This window comes from Puntigrus tetrazona, chromosome 18 (assembly GCF_018831695.1).
Source record: "Puntigrus tetrazona isolate hp1 chromosome 18, ASM1883169v1, whole genome shotgun sequence".
NCBI classification, from domain to species: domain Eukaryota; kingdom Metazoa; phylum Chordata; class Actinopteri; order Cypriniformes; family Cyprinidae; genus Puntigrus; species Puntigrus tetrazona.
Genome location: NC_056716.1, coordinates 4,400,973 through 4,407,240, shown reverse-complemented (window position 1 = coordinate 4,407,240; position 6,268 = coordinate 4,400,973).

Sequence of the window (6,268 nt, the reverse complement as noted above, 5' to 3'; positions counted from 1 at the left end):
GTGCACAGGCAATTTTGCCTGGAGGAGCAGGGCTTTATTGCTTTTGTGGCAGGAAATAAGAAAAGAGACTCTCCATGGTGTGGAAGTCATGAAATTACAGTATCTCAGAAGAAAATGAATAGGGGCCGTGTGAAGTAAGCGCCAGCCTTTGTTCTGTGAAAGCAGCATGCACTGGCTGCCTGAGCCTGTCCGAACGTCACCGTTTTCCTTCCTATCAAACCAAGTACACGGCCACCCCTGATGGAGATCAGGTGTGGGACAGGAACAAATGCAAAGAATTCAGTTTTTACACAGAAAGAGTGAAAATTTGATTTGTGCGGTTATGAAATGCAAAAAGTTACTGCCCCTTTTAGTTTTGACTATACGTTGACACTGTAACACAACGTCTTTATTAAAAACAATATTTGTGAAATCTAGGGTTGGAAACCAGAACCAAATTATTTTTGATGTCCGGCCTCAGTAACAGTTTTGGCACGTTGATTCTTCCTCCAGTGCTTCACTAAAATACTGTTTTCTTTATTCATTTTTCGGCGAGAAACATACAGAGTAACCAGTGAGTCTGTTTCGCAAATGAATCATAAACATACAGCACAACCAGCATGGTTCTTTAACAAATGACTCTAACGAGACTAATGGCTCTTTTTGGAAATAGCTGATGACACTCACGAACCTTTTTCGTGATTCAAATACATATAGTACATCCACTGAAGATTTCTAATTACTCATTTTCCAAGCAAAAGACTCTTGCAAAAGGCTTTTGGAGCGCTGTCTTAATTAATCTGACTCATTCACTGAACTGCGGTTTTGTACGTCTCTTAAGACCCCAAAGTCAGTGTAGGTATTGAAAGTAGTGTTAGTTTATTTCATAAAAATATAGAAATAATTTAAATATCTTTTGCATTTTGTCTTTGTTGTTTGCATTAATTATGAAGTGATCTCAGCATTTTACAACAGAATTGCATTTCTGATACTAATTGATATCTTTCTTAAATTCTAAAGAACCACCAACAGAATAGATAAGAAACCAAAATCGTTAAATTCCATAGTTCCCACTGCGAGATCTGTCTAAGCCGTCTTCTGTTTTTCCCACAAGTGTGGTTTGGCAGATCCTCTACATAGAGGTCCTCTGGTCTCTGGAGCATGGGGTGACATTTTTATTTTGTCATATCTGCATTCTGTGCTTGTAATACATCTCTATAATCACACAACACCACTGTTGGCCAGACAAGTGATAACTTAATCTGCCTTCTAATCCTTCTCAAAGCATTTACTTGTGCTGGAAGCCTTTTTTTTTTTTGAACCAGTGACCAAATTCCTAAATATTACTTTAATGCGTTACTTTGCATAATCGGTTTTGATGTGAGATATCTGCCCTGCAATTGGTAACTTGTTGCATCCAGGGCCAGGTTGACTGGACAGCTTTCATTTCATTACAAGGCAATTAGAAGAATGAACTGCCAGACTGCTAATCTAGAAATAGCGACTACATTTTGTAAAATATGAATCATCATACCAGTGTAAGTTGTTGTGTTTTTTTTTTTTCCGTGGATTGCACTTTTCATACTTGTTCCCATGGCAACTATGTACTGCACCTTTACAAAGAGATTATGTTTTGACTGAAGCATTCCTAATTCCAGCTTTGAAAATGAATATAATTAGTTTTTTTATTAAGTCTTTATGCACATATGAAATAATAATCGATTTTGATTGAACGGTAGCGTCTCAGTAAGAGCGCGCAAGCACGGCGGCGTTCAGTGCATATGACATTCTGGAAGTGAGTAACAAGCACGTAGGAGATAACAACTTGGCATGTAGACAGCGCTCGAAACCTGCGGTGAGTCTCCTGGCATGGAAAAGCATGCAGCGACAGAGCGGTTATGAGAGCAGACAGCGCGCTAAAGCTGTTTGTTGCATGGGGGAAGCAAACAAGCTGCGCCTGCATCTTCGTTCAGCATTAGAAAGCATTTGACGGACATGGGGTCTGGAGCCTTCATGCCGCCCCCTAAAGTCTAGAGTCCACCAGGCTGGCACGAGAATATAACAGCCCTGCTGTTCCATGCTTACATATTGAAGCTCCCTGCTATGGTTTCTGGCACATTGATGACATGATGACCCAGTCAACCACCTGCAGCGCGCCTCGAGGGTGGTGTTCTCAGCTGCAGACAGACGACTCCCCCCTTCTATCTGCTCAGACAAGTCTCCCCGTGATTGACCCACAATCCACTGGGCTTTCAGTTCCCATGGCAACAGATCTCCATGCAGTCTTGAAGTGATCTACAAAATAATGCACATCAACGTTCCTGTAATATGCTCCGCTGTCTCTCTTTCCAGCAGCTCGGCGCTCGCAGACGTGCGCGCACACGCTGGAAATCTGTCAGACAATTAGTTTTGCTTAGATTCATCACAGAACTGTCAGGCACGAAGCTTACATCAATCACACTCCATTGATTTTATCTAACTACTACCGCAAGAAACGAGACCTTCGCAGATGTACAACAGATAGTGTTGATTTGTGTGAAAATACAGGAGAGGCAGAATCTAATTAGAATCGGATTAATCTTTTAGGGGGGTTTATCCCCCACCCTCGCATGGGCATAAACTGACAATGATGTTTCCAACCGAGTGGGGGATGCGTGTGAAAAACAGCTTCTGCTATCTTTAAGATGCTGATGGCATCATCTTGCGAGGTGTGGTGGGTTTACACCTTGATTATGGCCCATTGTGCTCTTCATCCTTTGGGGACAATTTGAGCAAGGCTTTACGAGCCTGTAGAAAAATAGCGAGAATCTGCAAAGGGGTGGTTTTGGGGGGGACAGTGGCGAGCGAGAGGGCCTTGTTGATCAGTGTGGAATAATAATGACACAATACCCCATTAAAATCTCCCTCCCAGTGACTAATCCCTCTCCGCTTTAATGAGAGCAAACGAATCCAGCAGAGACACGGAGCAGTTCGTGCTCTGGGAGTTCAAAGGAAAGGCTCTGGGAACTTTAGCGGCTCATTGTGAAATTGATGTAAATGCCGAAGTAAGTGTCGCTAGCAATTATCTAACGGCATTGCTCCGGCCTGGAGTGAGATGTGACTAGAGCGCTGATAACAGAGGGCCCTTTTGCCGTTTCAGCCACGGGTTTGACGCTAACAAGAGAGCGGAGGGGGTCCGCTCTGTTTACCACAACAGCGAAATCCCTCCGTAGGAGAAAAAAAATGCATTCTCAAGTGTCATCATCTCGCTGGTTTGCGGTTAACCTAAAGCTACGTGATGCTGTGTATTAATGGATTGCTAATCAACAATGGCACAAGAGAGGCTTTCAGTAGCTTTTTGTAGCTAAGAATGCCTGACAGGAGGTCAGACTTCAAGGGTTTGATATCACACAGTCTGCCAGCCTGAGCGGAATAAATGATGGCCGTTACCATTATGGAGGAGGAGAGGCTTTGTAAATGGGAGCATACAAGCCTCTTGACAGATGAGTCAGTCGCTGTGCACAATAGTCATTAATGCGGCTGTGTTCTCAAAACGGGACTCATTGTAGCATTTTATTGTCACAGGCTGAATAGCATTAACCCTTGCTCTGAGGATATGAATATACTCTCAACAGATCCTCCAAATGAGGAAAAAATGACCATCTGACTGGTAGTGAAATATTAGCAGGCCGGAGGGAGGGAGGGAGTGTGTGCGTGAGGCTTTTCTTTGGCCGTTAGGCCTCTTCTAAAGCCAGTGTAGACAGGGCTATTGATTTTTACGACAACACAGTGAGAAGGTCATTGTGGTTGAGAGGTTTTGGGGGGATCTTTACTGTTCATTCTGCTAGCGTTTTACCCTTGGCGGTTCCAGAAAATTGCAGAGGCAGCTGTACCTTTCAGACACTAGTGTGTAACGAGATATAGGCTTGAAGTGATACCAAAACGCTGAGGAATGAGACGGATTGCATTCATTAGTCAGTGACAAACAGATTATGACACAAAATAAGATGACGACTCTTTAAAAAGACATTATTATAAGTATAAAATCATTTAAAATCTTTCTATGCTTATTTTTAAGTCTAAAATCCAGACGTTTCAGTATGAATCTCCGTGATCGAGAGGTAAAATCCCGCGTAGTTCGAAAGTGACTCGCGTGAGCGGTGTTTCATATCTCTACACCACTGATAGTGTATAAATGACTTTTTGCTACACAAAACTGAAAAGCTAATGCGACTGTACTGTAAGGTTGTGTCATTCTCATTTGAGTACAGTGCAACGCAGAGACAATGCATTTCCGTTTGCTTGCAGCGCAAAGTGCTAATGCCTGTACTTGAAGCTTTAAGATATCAATGAGTGGCTGTTGATGTCAGAGAATTAGAATTTCAGAGTAGTAATTGGCTCTGTTTCCCCGCTGCTGGCTGCATTCAGCCTGGACCGGAGCCTCTGCCAACGGCTCCATCCCTTTTTGTTTGGCGACACTGTTCATGTCTGCATTTGTCCCTTTTGATGAGGCCTTTCATCCTGTTTGCATTGATTACAGCCTGACGAGTCACCCTGATACACTGTGGGCCATTCAATTCCCTTCGCCACACACTGGGCCTATTGTGGGCTTGGAATGCTTGTATGTGCGTGCGTGTGATTGCACTCTCTGTTCTCCTGGCTTTTTAGGTACCAAAGCACAAGCATGTCAGTGCCCTGGAGACAGCGCTACGGCACAATACTCACTCATCACGGAAATAAGCCCCCCATTTTATGCTTCATGAGCGGGAACCCTCCAATTGAATATGGTGGAGAGTGTGGTGCATTACTCATTTATGGGCTGAGAGTTTACATTTCACCCTTGCTTTTTATGTGCATCACATTAATGACCACATACTGAGCAATCTGCATAAGGCACCAATCGGATGGTGATGGATGCTGGTGCAGTTTCAACAATTTATCTGTGCCTCGTTTTTAGCGTACACACATTAATGGGACTCACAAGATGTATAGCCTCCTTATGAACTGGCATTATACTGTATGTTTAACAACGGCTGAGCCAGAACAGGAAAAAGCCATCTATAATGGCAAGAGGGAGAAACATCAAAACACACAGGAGGACCTGAATAACTGGAATCTGTGCACACATTGTTACTCAAACGACCGAGCACGGCCAGCTTGTTTTCAGTCATGTGTTTAGGTTGTGTGTGTACGTGTGGGAACCGGGCAGCAATTCAGGTTGAAAGCAGGGCGGGCGATCCTTGTTCTGTGAAGAATTAAAAGCACCTCTGCAAATAGTGGCATGTGTAAATTCTGGGGGGTGGGAGTTTCACAGTGGCTGGGGTTTCCGTGTAAATAAACAGTGAGGAGGTCTGCGTGGGTGGAGGGGCCCTGGCCTTCTCCCCAGGGTTAGGCCTAGTCTTTTGTTGCTCTAAATCCAAGCACTTTCTATTGAGCGGGATGGGGGGTTGCCTGGGAGAGATTAGTCTGCCAGTTCTGACACCCACACACACATACATTTTGCTTCTTTTTCAGCTGAAAAGAACAGCGCTGATAAGCACCCCTGATTGTTTTTTTTTTTATTATTAAAAGGATGGACAGAATCAAGAGTATCAGTCACAGGCCAACCAAAGAACATGACGTGTGTCTCTATGCATGACACCCCCAATTCAAAACCAAAACCACAGTCCATAAATACTAAAGACTTCACATCACTGAGCTGTAAGTAGTCCCAGACCTGGAATAAACATTAAGCAAATTCATGGTGCATTGCAATTTTTATTCTTTGAAAAAATCCTAAAAAGACCACCTTGGTGTTTATATGTTGTAGATTGTGGTATTTTGGTATGCATATTAATAAAAGTATACAATATGTAAATCCAGGAACAAGTAAACATAAAAAAATAGGAATTAAAAAAACAAATTATTATTATTATTATAATTTTTTTAACATATTTAGAGTATTACCATGCAATATGTAGTAACATACATACAATAAATGCTCTAATGATAAACTAGTAATTACCTAGTGTTTGACAATCCTGTTCAGAAAGCATTTTACTTTTTCTCGCTTGAGTCCTTTTTTTTTGTTCAAAAAATAAATAAATAAAACTTTGTGTTAAATATTATTATGGTATATTTTCTGGAAAAAATGCTTTAAAATTAATGTTTGTGATTAAAAATATCATATGCAAATGAAGATTTAATTGTTATTAAGACCTCTTAGTTTATGGAAATGTAGATGACAATAATATGACTTTATTGGTATGTGGGTAACATGTGATTATGAGTGAAGGGATTTTTTTTTATGTTATTAAGTGTTTGCATGCTC